At 41.2% G+C, this 24,734-nt stretch overlaps 1 protein-coding gene across 9 annotated transcripts in view; it reads right to left on the bottom strand.

Moving 5' to 3' along the window:
- The window catches only part of LOC137174134 (adhesion G protein-coupled receptor L3-like), a 245,605-nt gene that overhangs the window by 185,289 nt on the left and 35,582 nt on the right, over positions 1 to 24,734 (bottom strand). For 8 of the 9 annotated variants that reach the window (XM_067579248.1, XM_067579249.1, XM_067579247.1 and 5 more), the window contains one exon: positions 9,438 to 9,522. The gene's annotated coding sequence lies outside the window, so the exon portion shown is untranslated. Of the gene's footprint in view, positions 1 to 3,651; positions 3,749 to 9,437; positions 9,523 to 24,734 lie in introns of those variants that run through there. The other variant, XM_067579250.1, reaches the window with a different exon arrangement.

Below are 24,734 nucleotides of genomic sequence, written 5' to 3'. Positions count from 1 at the left end.
GACCGGTGAAAAGGACCAGCCGGAGTCTCATGACATTACTCTTATTTAGTTCTGTATCGTTCTTTCCCAATGAATGTTACCCTACCACATGTCATGGTATTGTAAGAACTGGGTCATTCTTTGAAAAAGACAAGCTAAAGCTTGCTGCAGGCTACGCATTTTGAAGGCGTAGCACAACTGGAAACACCTGTGGACTTTAGGGCTTATGGGTAACTACGGTTAAAGATCCCGGTAGGATTCTGTTTACTTTGTGCGTGCCACATATCTGTCAGCTAGGAATAGGGAGGGGGCAAATACAACAAATGAATAATTCCTGACTTCATGGCTAATCTCGGCTAAAGCTGCGTACCTATCAGTGGCATGTTTTTACACTGTCTCTGAGATTAGTCATGTGTACACTCGCAGTGCACATACATATTGGGGCATTACCGGCACTCGTAGGGAATACAAAAGCTGCAGCGGTGACTAAATGTCTATGCTTGTTTTGGAGAGATCAGGCGTGCCCTCGGTGTTACAACACGGGCCACCTGCAGTCTGGGAAATAGGTTTCTGGGGGGAATTAGAGGATTCTGATGAATGAACAAGACAGACATGAGTAACCCGGCCCAATATACTGCTTATCTACAAGCTTATGTTGCACAAAGGAGGTAGATAAGCTAAGACATGCCAGCAGAAGGAGGGGATGGAAAAAAAAGAGTGGAAATGAGGCTGGGGGGGGATGAGGGGGGGGGGTGAAGAAAACATACCCAGGTCAAGATCTACAGGAGTGCGGTCAGTTGCGACAGAGGCCGGATGCTTTGAATCGCCGCTGAACAGTTAACCATTGACTAGAGGGACTCATAGCTTGGGATCCATGTCATCCATGGTTATTCTATTCCAAAGACCATGAAAACAAAGCATAAAGTCATTATTAAGGCCTCTACCTGCCCTGGGCAGTGAATGCTAGACTAATCAATGAGAAAGAAAGGTATTGTGCTTGGTCTTAGAGGACAGGTGGTATTATGTTGGTGTGTGTGCATGTCTGTGTGTGTGCGTATGGATAAGATTATCCTGTCTATTAGCGTTTTCTTTAAGGTAGGTGGTCCAGCCAGCAAGTATGAAGTCCTTTAGAAGCAATGCCCTTACTGCTGGCCTATCAGTCCATTTCTTTGTTGTTTTACAGTCAAAATCAACACAACTGTTAGTTTGTGACAATGAGGGATGGACACAAACATTCTAGGCACTTATTAATTCCCCTTCGGGCTTGTTTCTTAGAGTGTTTAAGTATTAACTTTATTAACTTTGCCTGTAAAATATTCTTATGCTTAACACATACTGTAGAGGGCTTTTGAGGGCTTTTCATTTTATTGTTTTCAAGTACCTATGTACAGAATTTTTATGCGATGATCCCATATTACAAATTATTCTCACAGTATGGTTTTTGTGTGTAGAAAAATGAAACCCCAGTGAAAACGAATGCAGTCTGTGTTGCTTCCAGCGCATATCTGTCTACCAATGCCTCTTTTTTCACACTACCAATAAGAATTATCAGTGTTCGAAATTTTCAAATACACAGATAGGGGCTTGAAAGTCACCATTATGGCAGAAATATGAAAAATTAGGGCTGAAACGGTTAGTTGATTAATTGATATGTCTAAACTGTGAGGATTTTGATCTTTTTTCTTTGTTATATCACTGTAAAGTAAGTATGTTTGAGTTCTGAAATGAAAATGAAATTTGCAGATATCACTTCTAATGGTTCTCTGAAATTTTGGTGAGCATTATCCCATTTTTCATTTTAATAGACTGAATCAGTGGCTCCCAACTGGTTGGTCGCAGTCCAAAAGCAGAGCACTAGTCCATTCTAAGTAGGTTTTGAGTGGGTCAACTTCATCAAAAAAACACCAATGAAAATGTTACTTTGAAACGTGGCTAATTTCCAGAATATCACTTTCATTTTGAAGCACCATTCTCTGCTTCCAAGTAAGCAGTGTTGCCGCAACATGCAACTTTACCGTACAAATGGTATATCGATTACAGCGTGTAACATGATGTCTGAGGGGATATTTGGACTCTGAGGTCAGACCAGTTACATGATTGCAAAAATGACAGTTGCAGTCCCGTGTGCAACTATACAAACCACAAGCGACAGTCTTAGATTTCTTTAAAGCCTTCACAACACTGACAACTGTAGTGAAATTTGTCTGCGAAACAGATTGAATTTTTCATTCAGTGACAGTCACATTTAACACATTCCCCTTGTCTGATCACTGTCTGGCATTGTCTGGTAAATTAAAAGCCACACAGAGTTCTGCACAGCCGCGTGTGAGCACTTCACAATAAGCCACAAGTGACAAAATTGAACTTCAGTTGTCAAGTGCCATAATTCCATCCCCGGTGTATATTACGCAATCAACCACAGAGCCAGGAAACAAATCCCATTGACTTGATTCCTATTTAATTATTCTACTTGAAAAAATCCTTTCTGCTCTCTCTTTTCTCTGAACTTCAGGAAAATAAATCTTTACCCACTAAAAAAATATCTACCTATTTGAGAATTGCATTCCTCCTGGCTTCGGTTTCCATTCAAGAGAACCCAACCTTCAGCACTTATTTTATTAAAACCTGAGCGAATGTGACACACGACACAATGGGGTTTCACTGAGGTAAAATAATTGCCTAAATATGGTGTGACAGAGGAAGTTGATTCATTCTAGAGAAAACACTGCCTGTTGAGGAAAAAAAAAAAGAAAAGCGTTGACAGAGTAGTGAGAGACAGCGAAATGGAAGGAGAAAGAATGACGAGAGACACAGAAAGGGACCGTGTACTGTTTCCATCACCAAACAAAACACTACATATTTCTTTGAAAGACAAAGTGTTAAGTTAGGCTACTCTGCACGCTGTCAATAGTGACGTTCATCATTGGGCCAGCCTCGGTCTATATATTGATTAAACCATCCATCACTGAAACTCTACAAGACATTATTTCTAATTAAAAAGTAAGTCGTAAATTTTAGGCTTTATTGCCAGGCTGGGGCTGTAAATAAAATTCAAGGGAGGGCGGAAACAGATTGCAGCCCCTGTCCGTGGTTTAGAGCCACCGTAAAAAGGACAGACGGGTGTGATGGCACCTTCGGGATCTTCAAAACGCAGACTGCGGGGCTGACAGGAGGGAGGTGCCCTGCTTCATCCCGGATAAACAGATGCAAATCAATAATTTCTCTGCTTGCGTTTTTATAAGACATGCGCTTCCCTCTCGGAGGGGGCTACGGAGCGGGCTGTGCATATGGAGAACAAATATGTAAATTAAATTTTCATGGACCACTTGGGAATATGTAAAAGGAACAGCATTCGGTGTACTTGAAAACGATGTATAATCATAAGAGGTCATGAAAGTGTGTGAAAGCCCTCCATCACACGACTGGGTTAGCTGCTAAGGCTGGCAGTGACAACAAGCTCCTATTATCCATCTGTGTCTCCATTTTTCTCTCCTAAACAACAATTTTGCTGCCAAATATGCAGTCGCAGGACATTATTTAATGATCCCTGTTGATAAAGAGGCCATTAGTACACTTATACTGTAGCCAATGCTCCGACGTTGGACAGGCAAAAACGCTGCACACCGTTCAGTTATAGCAGAGGACACTTCACATTTGACAACTTCTGATTACCTCAGCGTGTACGCCGGATGTCAGACAGTGAACTCCCCTGACAGCTAGTTGCAGAGTGGCAGAGTGTTGGTTATTTTTTGACGGGCGCAGAGGGATGTCTGATTTCACAGGTACTAGCCAAAGGGAGGGAGGGAAATAGAGGGGAATTGGGGGAAGAAAATGAAGAAAAGGCATGTCATGGGGCTCCACAACCTCTGCTGGCAACAAAGGAAAGCGTGTGCAATCATTATTCATCTGTCTCCCTTTCCCCCCTTCTGGGCTGATTTTTTTTTTTTCTTCCATACCTGCCAGAACGGGGAGTAGCTCTGACCACACAAGCTCATTTTGACTGTGACTTGATAATGACAGAAAGGGCTAGAGAATCATATTTGGTTAACTGCTCGCCAGACAAGTTCCTTGCCAAAGTGAAGGAAGTGGCCTTGGTCTTGGTGAGAGACAGAAAAGAGAGAATCACCCTCCGGGGGGAAGCGAGGACTAATGAGTGAGCTAAAAAGGACAAGATGGAGTGATCCTCTATAAAAAGACCAGCAGTAATCTCTTTCTCTCCTTCTTCTCCTCTCCCCTTAATGTCCTAAGAGATCTTGGCTCCTCCGTAAAGCCCGCTGCCTTCGCACATCAAACAGGGCTGATTAGAGCCGCACACCTTGCTGGAGCTGAAGCTTTGGACGGGGTGCAGTGCGAGTTCAAGGGAGACTCAATGCTACAAAAACCAAAAAGGAAAAAGTCTTCCGAGTTAGCGGGCACCCTTGTGGAATAGATACATTTGAACGGCTTCCACTACATCAGCATGTGACTGTAAATACTGACTTCAGTCTACTTACAATATCTCTAGCCCAATGCCTTGGAGCTCAAATAACATCAGTGCCTTTCAAATTAGGGCCATTGCTGCTTTGGATTCGTCTGTCATGTCAGATGATATCAGCATAGCCCCAGAGGTGCACGCAGCGCTTGAATCTAATCGTCATCAACAGATCGTCCTGTTCGTTTACATTAGCATAAACGGTCACGGAGAAGAGGGGAGCAATAGGGAGACACAGTGGGAGTGGAAGGAGCGGAAGGGCTGGCGAGAAGATGATGGAGAGAGACCACTGGAGCTGCCGTGTGAGTTCGCTGTCAAGGGTGTTGTTTTATTAAGACGCCGGAACTGTCAGGGCAGGTATCAGGAGAGGAGGCCCGGGCACATGACAAGACACTCGGGCACTAACATCCCAGTAACCCCTTCTCATACTGAAATAGCTCTGTCCAAATTTACCGTTCTCTCTGTCAGACTCAGGGGGGGGCAACATGGTCGAAGGGACTCTTACCGCTACCAATCAAGACAATTGAAACGTTCACCGGCATAGCCCTCTGAGACTGACAAGGTGTGTGGTGACAGGCGATACACAGTGTTTGTGTGTGTGAGATAGTTTGGGAGGGAGAAAAACTACAAATGCTTACAAAAGTGTGTTTTTCTAGAACCAAACCTAGCGTTAGCATCTTTTAATGTTTGAAATAACAGTAGCTAAAGATATTGATTTTGCGGGGTATGTCAGTATTTTTTATTTAGTGAGATAAATAATTTGCTGGACTTAAAATGCATGCATGCAGAAACTTTTTTTTTTTTTATCATGATAATGCAGTTCAAGAGAATGATGGAGGGCCACTGAGGACATAAATATTATATCGGAAGAAGGGTGGAGGGGGTGGGCATGCAATGTCTCAGCAGACACAACGATAAGCAGAAGTACATGCGCTGTATGTAGCTGACATACACTCATATGCTAATCAAGCACACACACACACAGAGATACATATAAAGAACTCAACAACACTGAATAATTGAAGTTACAGCTGCCGTATGTTCAGAAAAAAATAGTAGCTCAAACTAAAGTAAACAAATGTCCAAGTGTGGCGACTTTTTGTGTGAATCTTCCTTTAATTTATACAAAAACAGGCAGCAATACACAAATAAGCCTAATTGATAGTATTCCTTAACGATTCTGAAAACACATAATTAATGTATATGAGTTCTTTGAGGTTAAAAAAACAATATTCAGATATTTAGTAAATTCAGCACATAAACACATCATATTTTTGCACGATATTCATCTTTTCTCACAGTTTATATTTATATGAGTGTGTATCAGAGGCCTACGTGATGTTTTCATGCAGTTGCATGTTGCTGCGTGTTCTCACATGAACTCTGCTCCTATTGAGACCGAATGACCGCAGACATGTCTGAGCAAATATATTTCCCTCAGGGTGCATGTCGTCAAGACAACAAGCAATTTGCACACAGGCTCAACACGTTTTTTTATTATCTGCCACTACATCAAGCAATGTGTGCCTTTTAAATAATTCGGTCACTTAGAGGGTTCTGATGCTCCGCGTGGTATCCTCGAGCCAGGCCGTTTCGGTGCCGACTGTAGTTGCCCGAGTAACAGGACGCGTCAACAAAGGCAAAGTCAACTACCTCTGGATAGGATTCAAATTCAAGAACACTGCTGACATAAGCCAAAAGGACTTAACTCCTTTTCCATTCAAATGACCTGTTTTGCATCATTTCGAGAAGTCCGGCCAGGATCACACTATAAAAACAAATGGCAGTGCTTTAAGATAACAGAACCAAAACTTGGCAGGGCTAACATCATCACTGGCCATTATGGTCAAACACACTTGAATGGCGGATGCTAATGGGCAACCATGTTGGGTATGCAAAGCACTGCAGGAGAGTGCAGAGGTTCATACTCTCTGACGAGGCTGAAAAGAGGTTTTTGTAGTGGAGCAGTTTTTTATACTTTTGTGTTTTAGTTAATTCAGCAGGTGGGTCATTGGGATCAGTGCTGAGCGAGTCAAAGTATATGAAGATCTGGGATTTTGTACTTACACACCTGTTTCAGATTACGTGTCTGGCATTTTGGGGTTCTGTGAACATGTGAGTTATAACACTGTGCATTAAAAAGCAATTTGATTTTTGAGAGTTCATAAACTTACAACAGTTTTGGGCCATTAGTGGGGATATGGGACAGGAACCACCAAATGTCAAGACATAAATATGAGATGATTCAACTTTGGAACAGACTCATGAATATGCCTGAACAGAGGCTCACGAGAGAGATTTTTTTAATTGGGACATTTTGCATGGACACCCCTGGATTTGTGAGGTAAAATGCTTATTTTGTATGATCGATTCTCTTTTTTTTTTTTTCCAAAACAGATCACAGATACCCAGCACAAACTGTTCCTGATGTACAAAGAAAGATGGTTTCTTGATGTTTGGTACAAACCTAAATTACAAACATATTGTCTGATGAGAAACAACTTTAGTGTGGACTCTCTAGTGTGAGGCGGAATTTATCCAAAAGTCTTTGGTTTTTTTTTCTTCCCACCACTGCAACTGTGTTTTGGTGTTTTATAAATCCATGTGGGCTGAGCACTTGTATCTGCATGACACAATAAATAAATAAATTACTATTTAAAATAATAGATTTTGGCTCAGTAAAATCCTTCACATAGTCATCCCAGACATCCTGTGGCACTTCTGCTTCTGTTATCTGTAGAATCATTGCAAAAATATTGTTTTGGTACATCAAGCATGATTTTTGCCTCCCTAAAAAGATTTCCCTGGAATAGATTAGACTTAATTCAAGGAGACCACAAATTAGGCAAAAAAAAAGGTGCATCAAATGAAGGTTGGTAATTTCATGTTGGGCTGCATTAGGATATTTATCATCAAACCGATCCCTGGCTTTTAATTCATTTGACATCTTTCAGCACTAATACAGTATCTGATTTCTGAGAAGCACCAGTACACAGTCACAGCGTGATATCTGGAGGGAAGCAGCGGGTTGCAGGAAAAGTCACTGAAATGTGTTTCCACACAGGAAAGAGACGGAGGCCATTATGTCTGGACCAGATTTACGTTTCATATCTAAAAAAGCTCGAGCCAGCGCCACGCACAACTACCGCCTGCTGCTCTCAATGTTATTCAAATGACAGCACGATTCTATTTTCACCTTGCAACTAATGTGACCATTACTCCTATGTCAGCAACATTTACTGTGTTGGATATGCTAGAGAATTGGCAAATTAATTCACATTCACTGGGTATCGCTAAATATGGGATTATCCTGGAATGTGTCTGTTGTTGCTGGGATTGAGATCAAATGTAGTTCCCAATTATTTTCCTTTGAAATCTCCCATCCCATCAGTTCTCAAGAAACAATCCCATAGAGAATATGAGCTTCTGTGGTCTTATCAAAAAGGTGATATGACACATTCGCCCACAGTGCCAGTTTTTATGTCTTATCCTTGTTGAATACAATGTTGTTAAAAAAAAAAAAGCATAAAAACATCAACACAGGATGGAAAAGCAATTTAAACAATGTACGCACAAAAAAAAACAATATGCACTGCTGCAAGGAAGTTGTTAGGAAAGAGAGGAAAGGATGGGTGGTTGCACTGAGTCAGATGGAAGGGAAACGGGGTAGATGGATGTAGAAGGGTATGTTTCTGTGTGTAGAAGTGTGTGTGTGTGTGTAAGGCTGCAATCACACCAAATCTGGCAATGTGTGAAAAATGGCAGTCCTCCCATTCATTGAATGGGGGGCAGTGCGTTTACGCTGCGGGAGTGGGCTCAGCAAAAAAACGCAGCGGCCGTCAGGCAAGAAGCTGAACCGGATTCAACTTTTGCCAAAATGCAACCCGACGTCACACTGTGACGGCCAGTCACATACATGCATTGGCACATTCCTGGTAGATTACTTTGTAACGTGACCGCCGTATTCGGCTGTTTACCTCGACGAAAGATAGTCATGAAAACTTTCCTCCGCAATGTTTTGATAAATCCTTAAACGCATTAATCTGTAACTCCAACTTGACTCCCTGGATCATATTTCATAGTCTCATCAGTACCGCAAACAACACGCCCCCGACATCATAGCCCCCTGTGTCGTGGTGCCGGATTGCCGGGTTTGGTGTGAATGCAGCGAGTGAGGAGAAGTGAAGGGGGGGGGCTGTGGGGCGTCGGCAGGCAAACCTATCATCCACAGAGCCCATCAGTAAACTCTGGAGGGCAAACAATCTCCCTAATTGAATTCAATCCAGCCTCACCACAGGAGACACCGAGGCTAGTGGCTCCATTCAGTATGGAGAGGGTTGGCGGATGGAAGTGTGTGTGTGTGTATGTGTGTGTGTGTTGGCTAGATGAGGAGGGGAGGGCTTTAGCAGGCATGACAAGTGAGCGAAGAAAGGAAAAGGAGATAAGTAAAAGAAGCAGAGAGCAAACAGGGTTGTGGAAGACAACAATGACAAACAGACAGTGAGAGGAGAAAGAGCTCGGTGCGTGAAGGTTTTGTTGGTTGGTGGGGGGGTGTTGGTGGGGGGGGGGGGGGTACAGGGAGCAAGAGACTTGAGGCGTAGAGAAATGGAAGCCAGCTGCGCTTTTGCATGATTACACTGAAAACATCATTTGCATCAGGGAATGAAATCCAAACACGCTCTGTAGATACGTATGGTTACCGACCAAAAAGCCCTCCTTGTCGCTGACGGCAGAAATTAAAGGCTTACCAGTGATGTCCCGTAGATTTGCATATGAAGATGAGTACCTATCCTGAATAATTTTCATAAACATCTTATTGCACACAAAGAACAAGCTCAATCGGCCGACATGAATGCTCTTCGTTACTGTGCTGTGTTGGGGGAAACTGCTTATGCACATAATCTAAGGTCTATTGTGTATTCATGACACTTTCACCTCAGGAGTCAAATCTGATGTTGTCAAAAATGGTGATAAAACTGTTCAATACCTTGGTGCGAGGTGTGTGATTTTCTTGAAGGTTCTCCTCAAAAATCCTGTATATCACATTCCAGATAATAAAACCATGTTCCGTCCTGGAAGAAAACAGAGAGAGGAAGCAGGTTAGGAGACATAGCAAGCCCAGTCTTGCGTCTGTAAAACATGGCAAACACTTATTCTTTCAAAATGGGTGACAGGGGACATCATTAAATAGTTCAGTAGGAGGAACTTTTTAATGTCTGCCAACATGAGTGAGTCACCACTGAGAGGTCTCTGCATATGTAGGACATAGATTTATTTAGAAAAACTCCAAAAAAAAAAAAAGCTACTAAAAATAATCGTGTTTTAATGCCAGATGTGTCAGTTTGTCATTGCCGCTTCAGATACAAGTTCTACATTTTGGTCTCTACTCGCTCGACCGTCATTAAGTGGCATCTTCATAAATTTTTCAGCTGTTGTCTGGTTCCCACACTGGCGATAGAGCCTGATTGCCGCTGTATGAAGTGCTATTCAGGTCACATCAGCTTTTAATGGTTGATTTATTAGGGCCCAACAGGGGCTTGGTGATAGGCTGCAGGACAAAGAGCCTGTTTTAAACTGCATTAACACTCTGCAGTAAATATCCCATACAACATTAGCATTTTGATGACCGCCTCCCCCAGTCACCTTTTGCGCCGTCTCGTTCCCCCCCCCCCTCCCCGTTCACATTTTGCTCTCCTGCTCTGCCTCTTCGCCTTCGTATCAATCCATCATTTCCATGGGCCACTTTCCTTCTTTTAGCCTTCGCGTCACTCCTCTCGTTACATTTTTCACTCATCGTATCCGATATGAACCTTTGCCGGGATCAAATCAGTGCATACAAGTAAAGAGGTTATGTTTCATTATGGCTGAATTAGTGAGTTTGACAGAGGTAAAGTCAAATTGCATTCAACTGTTTCGTCCTCACCTTCAAGGGTCAAAAAAACACGTCACCTTAAACCCCCCCCCCCCCTCTTTGAATGCAAACTAATTAAATCTCACTCGCAATCATAAAAGTGATGAGCACCACTGCTTTTGTAATTTGTGTCTGTGGCAGGTCAGGGTCTTGAATAATAAGCCATAATTAAAAAGTTTTAATCAGTAGTACTTTGTTTACAACGCGAACGAGGGAGATATCGCACCTTTTTTTTTTATTTTTTACTATTATTGAAGCCGTCACATATCAGACAACCCAATTATTAACGTTTATGTCAATAAGTCATTAACAAAGCACAGACAAACTAAATTGAGTGAAAAACATGTCCCTTTTTTTTTTTGTAGTGATCATCAGGTTTGATGTTGTGCATGTGTCCTTGATGAAAATGTTTTTTTGTTTTTTTTTTTCAAACTGTGCAGAGATACTACAAAAGGAAAAAAAAAAAAAAAATCTCAATTATATTGCCAAACTTCCAAATATCATCTGGGCACAATGGACGACCGAGCTTGGCTTCCGAACAAGCGCTAGGTTCCATGCTTCATCAAATCTGCTGTTCATTATGTTTGATCAAAATTGAGACTTTGGCAGAGAAAGCAGATGCCATAGGTCAATTCAGCTGAACCGCTGAGCTAGTTTGGTCAACATAGCATCTGCCAGTCATTTAGCGAGCCTGGAAGTGTTTGGAAAGGAAAACAATCACACCATATTGCAACAATCCTAACCACAAACTGTTGCAAAAAAAAAAAAAAAAAAAGAAAAAAAGAAAAAAAGGAGAGGCAGAGTTCACGAGACAAAAGAAAATAAAAGTAATATTCCAGACATTTAAACGGCCAGTGCTTGGCTTTCATCATCTGCTTACACCAGACCCCTTTTTTTTTGTTTAGATCTAATTCATGATCATTAAAGCAAATGTTACAAATTGAATGCTGCCTTCACACACGTATTTACCCCTGTATCCAGTGACGCCCGACTCTCTGATCTTCCTCGCTATCACAGCCAAAATTCAAACCTGCTCTCTAATAATCATCAGTGTTAAAGCACTGGCAGTAGAGCTGAAGCTTCCAAAATATCTTCAAAGGGTTTTGGACCAGAGAAATGTACACCAGGCAGTTCTAGGCATTCAAAGTAACCCTGTACCATTAATACTAGCATGTTCATTCCAAAGATATGCAATTTGCTTGAAGTACTAAGGCACGGATGACCCAATACTGAGTGAGATAGATGCTTATTAATGCAAGGTTGTTCATTAATGAAACTGTAGAGTTACTCAGGGCTGTGTTAAGTTTACACTGGAGTACAAAATAGCTTGCAACAAGGTTTCAGTGTTATCCTTGAAAGAGAAATCTGGTAACCTCCAAAGTCAGACCAAACCTGTTTTTGGTTTAAGGCTGCAACTGACAACTTTCTTTATAAATGAATCTGCTATTTTTTTAAATTTTGCTGAATTAGTTGTTGTGGTCTACAAACAGTCACAAAATAATGAAAAATTCCTGTCACTTTTTCCTGAAGGATAACATCTTCAGTTTTTTTTTTTGTCTAGACAAAAGTCCAAAACCCAAATATGCAATCACATTAGTTAAAGATCCTCACAATTGACTGTTCTCTCCTTCTCTCTTGCTGACTCTCGCTTCTCCTGGCAAACTTTACAACAATAATAACAGCGGCACATTTCTAGCAGGCAACTGTCAGTTTTGCCGCCTGAAACTGACGACTGCCGCTAACAGATTTTATAAAATGGAGCTTAGAGGAAGTTCAAGCAGGAAGACTATCTATTACTCATTCAGTCATTCTCATTCCTTTCTCTCTGTCTCTCTCTTCTCCCCTGCTTCTCCTGCTCACCACAATTCCTATCAGCCTATCACGTCTCAGCTGCCAAACTTCAAATCTGTTCTTCTCTCCGTCACTGTCAGCTGTCGTTTTCGGTGCGAATCGTCCTCAACCCCGTTCAACCTCCACTTCATCACGTCAACACCCGGGGTCTGAGATCACCAGAAGCCCCGCTCTTAATTCTCATCATCCAGATCTCAACATTCCCTTATTTATCACCAACCATCATCTTATGATGGTGATAAATACTCTCCTATTCTACTCTCGCCTTCACTTCCCCCCTTTATAAATATAATGACATGACAATGGGGTCTAATTGCCAAAGACTTTTCACATTTTCACCTTATTATGAATGTTCAATAAAAGTATCACTTATAAAAATTGAATCTCTCCTCATTGAACTGTATTAACTTGCTAATTAAGCTAACATTAGCTCCATGAGTTGGTTGAAAACACCATCTTCTGCTGACATGTTAATATTTCCAGCTGACTCATTAGCAATTAAGCAAGTGTAAAGGGGGTCGTTGTTAAGCACTTGGCATGATACTGTGCTATACTGAGAATAAAGTAGTTAAGCAAACAGTCACTTGAGAAGAAGGGCATTTTTCCTGTAAAATGACTTAGCTGATTGATTGTAAATCAAAAAAGATGCCAATTCATATTATGTTAATTGACTAATCAATTAGTTGACATCATTTAAAAAGGATGCAGAAAAAAAAATATGGTACTTATGTTATGGGTTAGCTTGCTATGAACTTTTCGCTGGCTGCTAAGGATATGCAACCAGTCAGTATTACAGAGAACAAAGAGGTAATGTGAAAGATTTTTTCTTGACAAGGGAGCCTGCCAGGATCGCTAAGTGACAGATTCCCCATTACTGAAATGCCCAAGAGGAGGTATTTGGCAACCTGATAGCATTAGAAAAAAAAAAAAAAAGTCCTAGGAAGAAATTATTCGGCCTTTTTCTTTTTCACATTATCTACTGTACTGAGTTTTTAGTTCCCATGGCGGAAGGAGTGTTTTCTAAATTACAAAGTGATGAAACACAGACAGAGTATCCTGCTTTCACTGCCACGAACTTGCACCCAAATTTGATTTCACACTCCCAAAAGTGATTCATTACAGCGCAGTGTGCTGAACATCGTTGGTGAATGTGGTCACAGGAGCAACAGACCATATGTCTGACCACACCCCAAACATAATGTAGGGTGTAATTGTGCCTTTCTTCTATGAAAAAATGTGGAGTTTCATTATCCTTTATCATGTTAGCTTAAAATAGGAAGAGAAGGGTGAGGTGTAAATATAATTTTACAACAATCTGAGCAATCCTTCTCTTGTATTTATGTGCATGCATTCTCTGCATTGTAGCAGCGAACTAGCATTGCCCTGACTTCTACTGTATGTCTCAATTAGCTCACAAAGTCACATTGATGAATAGATCTAGATGTAGGAGCTGGTCATTGTGGACTTAGTTTCATCTAAATAAGTGTATAAAATACTTGAATGTAAGTACAATATGTTTAATCTGAAAAAAAAGTAATTACACACTTGATCAAAAGCATATGAAATAATTATTAGCTCAGGGTTTTCCCTGCCTAAAGAGAGCAGTAGAAAATATTACCAAACAGAACAGAAATGAAAAGCAAAAATATGACACAAAAACCCAATTAATATATTTTTGTGATATTTCGTTGTGTGCTTCTCCACAGCCTGTGTTGCTGTGCGGTTACCTCAGCCCCAGGCTTTAAGGTAGACAACTAATCAAGATGAAAAGCACTGGGGCATGAATTTGACCAATTGAAGGAAAGCAGGGCAGGATGAACAATACTCACGCCGCCTCAAGGCAAAAGTTGCATATTGTCGTTTTTTGGGCATTCTTGAAATACATTTGAGGCTGGAGTACCAGCTTATCATTGTTGCCTACGTATAAGAAAAAAAAAAAAAAAACTGTCATGAAAACAAAAGCACATATGAAAAAGCAGCGGACGCATGCAGCCGCTGTATGACTGATCCAAGTCGACAGCCTGTGGTGTGTCTCTATAAAAGCATTTACTGAGGCATAGCACCGTGGCCTGCCCAAAGCTCATCAAAGAGTGGCTTATTTTATCAGCCAAGTGGAAAATGTGCTGAGAAAGAAAGGGAGAGGCAATAGTGAGGAAGTCAGCGAGAGTAACTAAGCTATTGTGCCCATCGCTGACCCAAACACCCGTGTTACAGTAGTCACGGGCGCTCACAACAAAAGCCTTAATCGGCGGAGCAGGGCTCTAAATTAAATGACCCTGTGGTTGTGACACTGTAACTGACAAGCCAGCCTGTGCATGCTGAGGCCAAAGGCAAAAGAGATATGGCTAATGAATAGAAAATGTATTGAAACGGTGGCATCTTTTACAAGTGGAGCCAACCCTGAGTAACCTACATACTCCTGAGTGAAGTATACGCCGTTAGTAGTAAGAACTACTTAAAGTGTTGAAGCTATTTCATACTTTACACAGACTTTCAAATAGGCTGCTCTCAGAGAAAGAAAAATACCAGGCTTCATGAAGATTTCTTGTGCACCCTCAGGTAAACTGCACTTCTAGTATAACAGACCATGACTTTCACCAAATGTAACTATTACACCTTAGAAGGACACAGGCTACGTACGTTTTTTAAATGCTTAAATTGTACCAACACTTCAGAAAGGTACAGGCATGGGAGAGTAATTCATCACTACATCAAAGTGTGAAATACAAACAAGCCCTTTGTTCACGACATGTAAATTTAACTAATTAAATTGTGCTGTTATTATCAGTTAAGTAACCATAGACAGTCAGGGAGTGCTCATTCGGAAGGAAGGAAGAGCTTACCAACCGAAGTCAATGGGCAACATTTATAATGCATGGGCAGCATCCCTACCCCCAAGGGTCACATTAAATTCAGGGAAGCTGATAACAACAGACTGAGGTCGCTGGCAACTGCAGAAAGATTATGTATAGTTATGTGTCTGCTTTCTCATTCCTTAGTCTCACTCTAATTCTCTGCTTCGTCACTTTCTCAGTATCCACTTGTCTCGTGTCATGGATTCTTTCCCTCTCTTCTCTCGACATCTCCACTATTAAAGTCTTTATCTTTACGTACCCCCCCCCCCCCCCCCCCTCCCTTCTCCACCCCCCACCAACACCCCTCAAGTTCCTATTCCTCTCTCAGACTCTATGTTGGCATACCAATGAGAGGAAGTGATGAGGGACGTACAACGCAGAACACTACTGTCTGTCCCCGGAAGACTTTCTTATGCCCGGACCCTAATTGGCCTTAATTAGAAAGGGATGAACCTTGGGATATGAGTCTGCAGGTTATGATGTATGTATGTATTTATATATGCAAGTATGTGCTCTCCTTTGCGTGTGTTCCTGTTTATTTTAATTTATATTTTTATACGTGGGTGTATGCAAGCTCATGTGTTTGAATATTTATGTAAATATGGTTTTGTAGACCATAGATTGCTTCTTAAACCAAAACGAGATTTCTATTATCACATAATCTCAACAGCAATCCCAGCTCAGAGATTATTCTTTATATCTTTGGCGCCCGATACTAAATGCATGAAATACATTGTCAGAAATAAGCTGTCAAAATGCTACACATTCACACAGCGATTTTCCCTTCATCTGGGCCATGGAGCTGTTTACCTTAGCAAGGGAATATCATTATGATAATCACGCTCGTCTTTATTTGGAATACATACATATTCCCACCACGATGACCAACCTTGCAGCTGAACATAAAAGTCAATAGAGAGGAAAATTGTATGGGTGACACTAGTGAGACTTGACACCATAGGTCCTTCAAGAAGGTGTACGTTGTGTGCAAGTACAATCAGCCATTTAACGTTTTTCTTTTGATGATAACGCCATATGGAGAGGCACATTTGTTCTGTGGAGGGTTACCGGTCAAGGCCATGGAGAGGTGTGCAGAGAGACGGAGAGGATGTACTTGAGATGAGTGCCGCAAGACATCAGAAAGGAGGATTACCTTCAATGGGTCATGAATGATATAGTGCTCTCCAAATGTGTAATTTCAATAAAAATTATGTCATTCTCAAACTCATTTTAATGTAAACAAGGACTGGAACTAGTGATTTTTTATAAAATGTTAGAAAATAAGGAAAAATGCCTATTGTAAGTTCCCAGAGCCCAAGGTGTCATCTTCCAACTGCTTATTTTGTCAAAGAAACTGTTGGAAAAACCCAAAATGTTTTGGTTTATACTCATATAAGACTGAGAGAAAAGCTGCAAACTCTCACAATGAAGAAACTGCAGCCTTATTTTTCTTTGATAATTGACAATTATTGGGTGATCAAAATGGTTTTAATTCAATTCTGTGAATTGACAAATCAATTAATAGAGTAAGCTCGAATATCATTAACTGATTACTAAAAGGGTTGCTGATTAATTTTCATTCAATTAACTAATCATTTCTATTTTAATTCAACCCAAACTTATTTGCTACACATGAGGAAGGGGCATTTACTAAGCCCCCTGTATAGCTTTCCTCTTAAAAAACAGAAAATCTGCAACTGATTGAAGATGTGGATCGAGTTACAGGTAGTTTACTTCTGAACCCTGTTTCCATGTGCACCCCGACCAACCTCGCTGCCCTTGCCCTCCCCACCCTGACAAATATGGAACTTGACCCTTTCTGAATTCTGAGGCCAAACTGCACACTGAATATAACCTTGGCATAGGCGAGGGGAGTGAGGTGTGTTTCCAATAAACTCAAGTCTTTGAGTGTGTGCATGTGTGTGTGTGTGTGAATGAGCATGTATGCATGCTTTGTGTTTATGTGAAATTCAATTGCGTATGTCTCTGTGTATACATGACTTTGTCTTTACATATGTCCACCTAATCGTGAGTTTATTTGTTCCTATATGACTGCTTTTAAGTGTGTGTGCCTGTTTATGTGTGTTTGTGCGCATGGGTTCAATAACCATGTGTGCAGCCGGGGGGCTCTGGAGTGTCTCAGCACCCAAGGCGCCAAGGACATGGCTTGACAGGTGTGTGTTGAGGAGCTAGTGGTCTGCAGAGGAGGATCGGGCAGCAGCACAATGTGCCCATTCAGGCCTGGAAGGAGACAACCGAGATATCGCAGGACCCCTGTGAGGAGGAGAAGGAGGAGTGGAGGGGGAGTGGTCATCTAGGGGCACATCAACCTTTCACTGTGCCTACAAAGAAAGACATAACTATAACTGCATTGACACAGTAATGGGTTGTCTGACCTCATGCTGGGTAGCTGTCTACCAGTTTGTGACGGATTCAGGTTTGCTACAGTTCCTATAGTAGACAGACAGATTCCATTGTAATGGGGTGAGTTTAATGTGGAACTATAGATATAAAAAGGTGAATATTGAGAATAGCAGTGACATTACGTAGGCCAAGATTGGAACCACTTGGACGACTTGACAGTGAATAATTTTGAGGCTTATATACTGCACTACATTATATAGAACAGTCTGTTTTTATTACATTTTCCCTGGTATGTGCCAAATCTGTCCATGGAAAACAAACCATTGAAATCAAGGAGAGAAAAAAAGACATTTGCTTTTTTCTTAACCGTCACTGAAAAACCAATGTCCACCATCAGCCAAATGCCACTAACAAGTGTAACTGGTTTGACAAATTTCCCATTTGGCATTCATTCCCCATTTACAAGAATAAGTGACCATTCAGGTAGTAAAATATTTTATTATCTCTGAAATTAATAACCAGTTGGGGGAAAAAGATTTTTTTTTTCTTGTAATTTGAGTAATTTAAGTACTAAGACATGCATGTGCACGGTCACTGAATTATGGGTTCAAATATAGCTCACTGCATACCAATGCACACGCGGACACACAGACACATACTATACACACAAAGAAAGAACTCACATGACAAATCACTGCGATACACAAGCTAATGGCAGGATGTGACAGAAATGGCCGCTGTCTGGAAGAATTACATGGCTGTGTGGTCCATACGTCCTTAACGCACGTCTGACAAGAGCTTTTAAAAACACACACAATGCCACCAGCACTGCTATCCATGCAGAAAATTGGACAGCCATCCTTCAGCTCAGACATAAATCTGTGGGGTAGCAACACGCATCGGAGAGCAATATAGTATAGAATGAGTCTCTGCTGAAACCAAAAAAGTAATTGAATAGAGGATGAGTATAGACAGAATGGGATGAGAGTCGAAGGAAAACATGTCGTATGAATTTGATGCTCTGTGAGAGAATGCTTTCAGGAAAGACGTAGCGAGGACAAATCTGCTCAAAACAAATAACCACCAAATCATCACTGAAGAAAGAGGCGGCTAAAAAATTGGGAAATAATCAGGGAAATACAGAATTTTTGTTGCAAAATCTTGCAGCACTTGTACTCTAACCCTAACACTTTCCACACCTTTCCTGTAAGAATTCCTCCACTATATCCGGTTACACAACATATCCAACATCAGCAAGATAACCTTAACCTACATACTGGCTGTTGCCATATACTACACACCAGAGGTCTCTCCAGCAGCAACCTCTGAGTCCCAAGGCACTAAATCACATTTGTAGAGTCATATTAAACACGTAGCCCTGAGGAGAGTAAAAGCTCAGCAAAGAATGATAGGCATCTTTCTATCACTGAAAGCCTGCACTGCATTATTCCGTGCTAGTGGCTGATGTGATAGCATGTGGCAATCGGCTGCTTTAAAGTTACTATATGGGCTGTGGAGACGTGTTCAATTCTTCTCGGGCGCAGGAAGAGAAAAGGACAATGTTCTCATCAGGTCACCTGCAATGAGCAAATGTGACTGAACTGAATGGATGGGGAAAAAAGAAATGGTGGCTAGCTTTGCTTATGCATTGCCACAATGTAGGGGGAAAATGGTTGGCTTGTTGGCAATCAGTGTTTGAGCTGAAAGGGCTGCATTGACAGAGGGAGAAAGGGAGAAATGAAAAGCGTGAATGTTCAACAATATGTGCTTTGGCTGGCAGTACAGAACAAGGTATGGATAACCTTTATGCTATGCTCTTAAAGCACGCCTGAAGCCTCCTAAATCCCACCTCCAATGTCAGACTGTCACTAGAAATGTCAAATTTAGTCATCTGAACAGGGATGCGACTGCCGTGCAAGAAAAAAAAAAAAAGGTTGGCTGGGGTTGTGAGAAGAAACCAGAGACAATCATAATGGTGAGCAGCAGTGTGCTGTCATTACCAGTGCTCAATGCTCAAATGAATAGGGAGCTGCATACTAATGGAAAGCCAGGTCTTTGAAGCAACTAGCATATATTCACACTACTCTCCTGCTGGTAGCTTCTAATTTGGTACGTTGCAAGTACAGCAAGAGCAGAGTCGTTGCCACAGCTGTCTAATTTTACACATTGTTCTATAATGTTTTATTTGTGTTCTCAGTGAGTATTGGAAGGATTTCACTTATGCAGTGAAGGATATTTTATCCAAAGTGATATCTCAACATCTAATACATGGATTGGCATGAGATTTTCTACATAATGGTTCCAACACAATGTTTGCTGATCCTCTGACTTTTCCTATAGCATCACCATTAGACTGACTTTTTTGGTTTTGGGTGAAATTTCTGTACCAGTGGGTTGACATTGGCCCAGACATTCATGTCCCCATGAGGATAAATGGTGCAAACATTCTTCTAATGCCATTTTCTGGTCAAAATATTGATTTGTCCAGTATTTTGGCTTAAGACCCATTACTTGCAAAAATTATGACATTCTTATCAGCCTCAACTGTACTTTGTGTTTCGTGCTGATTAGCAAATGCTAACAAACTAAGCTAAGATGGTGAACAAGGTAAATATTATACCCACTGAATATCAGCACATTAGCACTGTCATTGTGAGCCTGTTTTAATGATGACGTTAGCATATACTGTAACTCAAAGCACCAAGTCAGTTGACTTGAAATGCAGAAATGGCTCCTGAATTTGGTATCAGTTCCCAAAGCTGTTGAAGTGATACCTTTGACCTTCTTGCTTTTTACCTGTTATGGTTTGGCATGTTGTTTTTGTTAGGTCTTCTAGGAATCAGGTCGGGGGAGTCAAATTTCATTTTAACTGGGCATAATAACTCATTCCAGCTATCTAGTGAAGGTAATAGTATAGCAGGGCACCAAATGGCAAACCTTCCCACAAGTCACAGAAACTATATATGACAGTCAGCATATTTTCTGGTTTCTGTTACTTAGGTCATGTATAGGTCAGGAATGAGATTTTAGAATGGGGTTCGGGGGGCATGAGATTGGTTCAGCATATTTTGCATGCCATTAAAATTGTATACGGCTCAACAAAAACAAACTGCCAGTGCATGGTAACAGACACAAGGAGACAGATGGCTGCCGGAGTGGGGTTTCTTATGCATGACGAATTGTCGCATCTGCTGGTGTGACTGTGCAAGGCTCGCGGTCAGGGGAAGTTCTCAAGAAAACAGGAGGAAGCGTCATCTGAAAACAAGCAAACAAAAGCCAGACTGGCATCTGTTTCTAAAGTAACTGATCTTTTTTTAGTTCAGAGTCATCTGCAATAGCCAAGTCAGTCAGGAATCCTGCAGGGACCTGAGGGCAATCAAGGTGGCAGTCATTCTCCCATTACCCAGGTAAGGTGACATTCTGCCAAAATAAAGGCTTAAGATCACTGGAAATGGCACCTGAAATGGGTATAAATCCTTAGGGGAAACCTGTAGAAAGAGCTTAAAGGATCCATCCGCAAGCCTTGCCACACCTTGTCATCCAAGTTACAAAAATCCACACCGAAGGTTGGCCAAAGTTTGTCAGATGTCAAAACACAACACAGAACACAAAAACCATCAAAACTCTATCAAGGTGAAGTGCTTGTGTGGCCCCTGTCCAGACCTGCCTGGGTTCCTATTCAATTCAATGGCATTTCTTAATTGGATGTGAGGGATGGTTTGACGTACATGCTCTCATTGTATTAAAAAGAAAGCAGAAAAAAAAGGCCATGCATGGAGCCCCCCGTCCCCCCCTTGTTTGACTGCAGCAATAGAGAAGGTTACAATTGTCTCTCCCTCCCTCCAGTACATCCACAGATGCAGAGAAAAATCAATGCACAAAAAGCACTTCATTCCTGCTCAATTTCATCCTTTACTGCCAGTATAATTAAAAGTGGCTTCTACCGTCTTTCCAATCCAAATTTCCCTGTCAGCTGGAGGTAGCCTGCTCAAAGTCATCGGCGCTAAATTCAGGAAAAAAGCCTTCTCTTGGGACTGTTATGACATCTGGTATGCAGGACTCATGCCGACAGTATGGAAAGTCGGGTTATTGACATCTACACTGTGGCAATTCACTGGATGAGAATATGCACTTTTTTTTTGCAGTGATAGATACTATACAACAGGGAACAACCAATCCAACAATGGGAAAAGCAGTGGAAACACTTTATTGAAAATTTCAGGGGGTCCTGTTTAATTATGAAACTATGGCTATTTGGTTTTTTTCCTCTTATAGATCCAATCCAACTTGGAAATTGTGGCTGCAACAATTGAGACAAAAACTTATCAACAACAAAGCAGAACCTCTTTTGTAAAAGAAACCCATTCAATACTATTTCTAAAGCAACATGAAGAGTATAAATAATTTCACACACTCTTTTGGAAAACACACAGTTTCCTGCACTGGTAACATCAGCTGAGAGACAGAAATTAGCAAATTACCTGTATGTCACGGCTGCATCCAAGCTGCTGGACCAATTACTGTATTTCTGCTCTGTTGCAATTGTAAAGGGCTCTCCAGCTGTGTTTGACACAAAGCTGGCTTAGGGAGGCTTAATACTGACCAAAAACATAAACACGATTACAGGAGCCTAACCTTTCACGGCATCCGTGAGTGACAACAGAACCTCTGCTAAATGGACCTTTGGTCTGGAGCCGCCAAAAGCGGTAGAGTGTGTCTACCGCAAGAAGCTTTGGCTATCGCTGTCGCTTTGGGGAAGACTGAACAGATAAGAAATGGTGGAACAAAGCAATCCTTGTTGTCTATACCAATCAATAATGGGCTGTTCATTAGAAGAGACTGTATAGCACATGGAATTAACAGAAAGGACAATGCATTAAGAAAGAGAAACCACAGGCACGGGTGTAATGAAACTGGATTACAGATAACTCCAGCATTCCACTGATGACTTCCAAGGCAATAACTACACCTACCTTATTAATCATTATGGGCAGAAATTCCATAAAGGGTTGACCTACAGTGACCTGAGTGAGCTCATTGTCTAGTGGCATGCTGCAGTTTCATATTTTCCATGTGGAACTAGTATGGCACTGTGTTAAGCTATTTGCTCGATGTCAGCCTGACTTTTAACAACATTTATTATGTATGAGAGGGTAAAAGGGGTCCATGAGAAGATTATAAAAGCTTAACATTTTGATGAGATTAATCTAGCTATCAATCTTTGCATGCATACAGTAGTGAATCAATTATAACGTGGCAGTCGATGAACAAATAACATTTTTTTATCTCTGTGACTGTATGTTCTGAGCTGCTTGAGAACCTTGAAAACTTTAATTGGAATAAAAGCTATTCCCGCACCATTCACCATATGAAAATGTATATCATGAGGTAGGCATGTCAAGTGTACTATTGTGGGGAGGAAGAGGGGGGTGGCAACTATCAATGCAGCATCTGTCAGAAGATAGAGTATCACTGTGGAGAACAGGAAGGGAGTGGATGTCAGTTGCCTGGAGAGGACAATCTGACATCTCAACTCCCACTGTCTGTCACTCTGTCTTCCCAATGATGTATGGATGTTCTATGGTACTGCTCACCCAGCAGAACTAGTCAATACTACCATGCCGAGGAATGCTATAGCGAGACAATGGGAGACTGTGACCCTTGTTATGGAATGACAAAACTCTATGAAGGTGGAGGGGAAAGGAATGGGGCTCAAAAGGGGGAGGGTGTGGTTTTTTTTTTTATTCGATATCACATAGTCAGCAATCCTGTGGTGGCATTTGAATGTTTAAACGTTAGGAGAACATCTTTTCAAATGCTGAAAAAAGCTAATCCAGATCCATTTACAGAGGGAAATTTTTGGTTTGGTTGTGTTTGATTTATTGACAATAATCTAATATATTTATAAAATACAACATATATCATAATTGGTAAGGGTATAAAAGCATAAAGTCCTATTTTCCATCATTATCCTTAGAGTTTACACAGTCCACCAACCTTTATCATGATGGAGACTGCTATTCAAGGTGTGACATTAAGAAACAGCGCATTTCATTAATGCAATTACTTGTAATTTCACATCGTACATTACATGTACCTTTTATAGTGTTTTACACTATGAACTTCTGCACATTTCTGGTCAATATCCTGTGCAATTCAACAGCTCTTTTCACTTGGATTACTATATTTTACTTTTAGTTGTAAATTGCCTTTATATATTTATATTACCTATCTTTTGAGGTAGTTGTATTTTTCTCTTTCTTTGTATATACACTTCTGTTTTCTCTCATCTTCTATCTTTTGATTGTTATGCACCACAACACCAAGGCAAATTCATTGTATGTGCAAACCTACTTGGCAATAAATCTGTTTCTGATTCTGTATTAAAAAAACAAAAAAAAAACAAAACTAAAATATGAGAAAAAGTATATTTATGAACAGACAATCAATATGTTTTCAAGGAAGCGGACAAGGTATAATTGACACCCTGAAAAAGGAATGAATTAAAACATAAAACATGCTATCTAGCAGCCATTTGCCATTGAAGTGCTACCTGGTCTACATCTATAGTTTAGTATGGTTCATCCTAAACACTGGGTAGTGAGCCTTGTATTCTCTAAGTACACTTCAACAGATTCCACACATTAGCACCTCAAGGTGTATTTGCCATTAACTGGAGGGTGGGCTCTGAACACCAGCTGAAATTTTCAGTCCGCTGAATGAAAAGTTCCATCCAGCCCTTGAACCAAGGTGATGTCCCTGCGTAGGCAGACAAGAGGAAAAGACCCCCCGTTTTCTAGCTCCTCACCCGCGGGGGCTCTGTTCCTGCCTGCACACCAGCACCGTTATCTGCTGCTTATTATTTGGCTGAATGAGCTGGAGCGGGGCTCACGGGGCTCGCTTCTGACATAATGACTGATTACAGTCTTGTGGCTCCCCTCTAAGAAATCCCACAGTTGCCACCATTGCACCGCAGCGGCTCAGCATCACAGGCAAGACCAATGCACAAGCAGATGAGGGGGGGGGGGGTTGCTGGTCTTTTCCAGTGACAATGTTACTGCTACCCAGTCCTCAAGCTGTCAGGACTGACAGAGACACTGTTGGACCCCTGGGTCATCAACATGCTGCCTTGTTAACAACTGCTTCTTCTAAGTAAAGGGCTGAACTGGGAGTAATGTTAGATATTTCTATTTCCACACTCCAAGAAACGTGACTAAATAATGATCCATGTATCACAATTCGCTCTTGAATATTAAGGCGCACATTTGCCATTTCTCCTCCCCTGCAGAACTGCGATACATAC

The sequence above is a fragment of the Thunnus thynnus genome, chromosome 22 (assembly GCF_963924715.1).
Source record: "Thunnus thynnus chromosome 22, fThuThy2.1, whole genome shotgun sequence".
NCBI classification, from domain to species: domain Eukaryota; kingdom Metazoa; phylum Chordata; class Actinopteri; order Scombriformes; family Scombridae; genus Thunnus; species Thunnus thynnus.
Note: the sequence above shows the minus strand (reverse complement) of the source record. Positions and strands in the feature narration are given on the sequence as shown.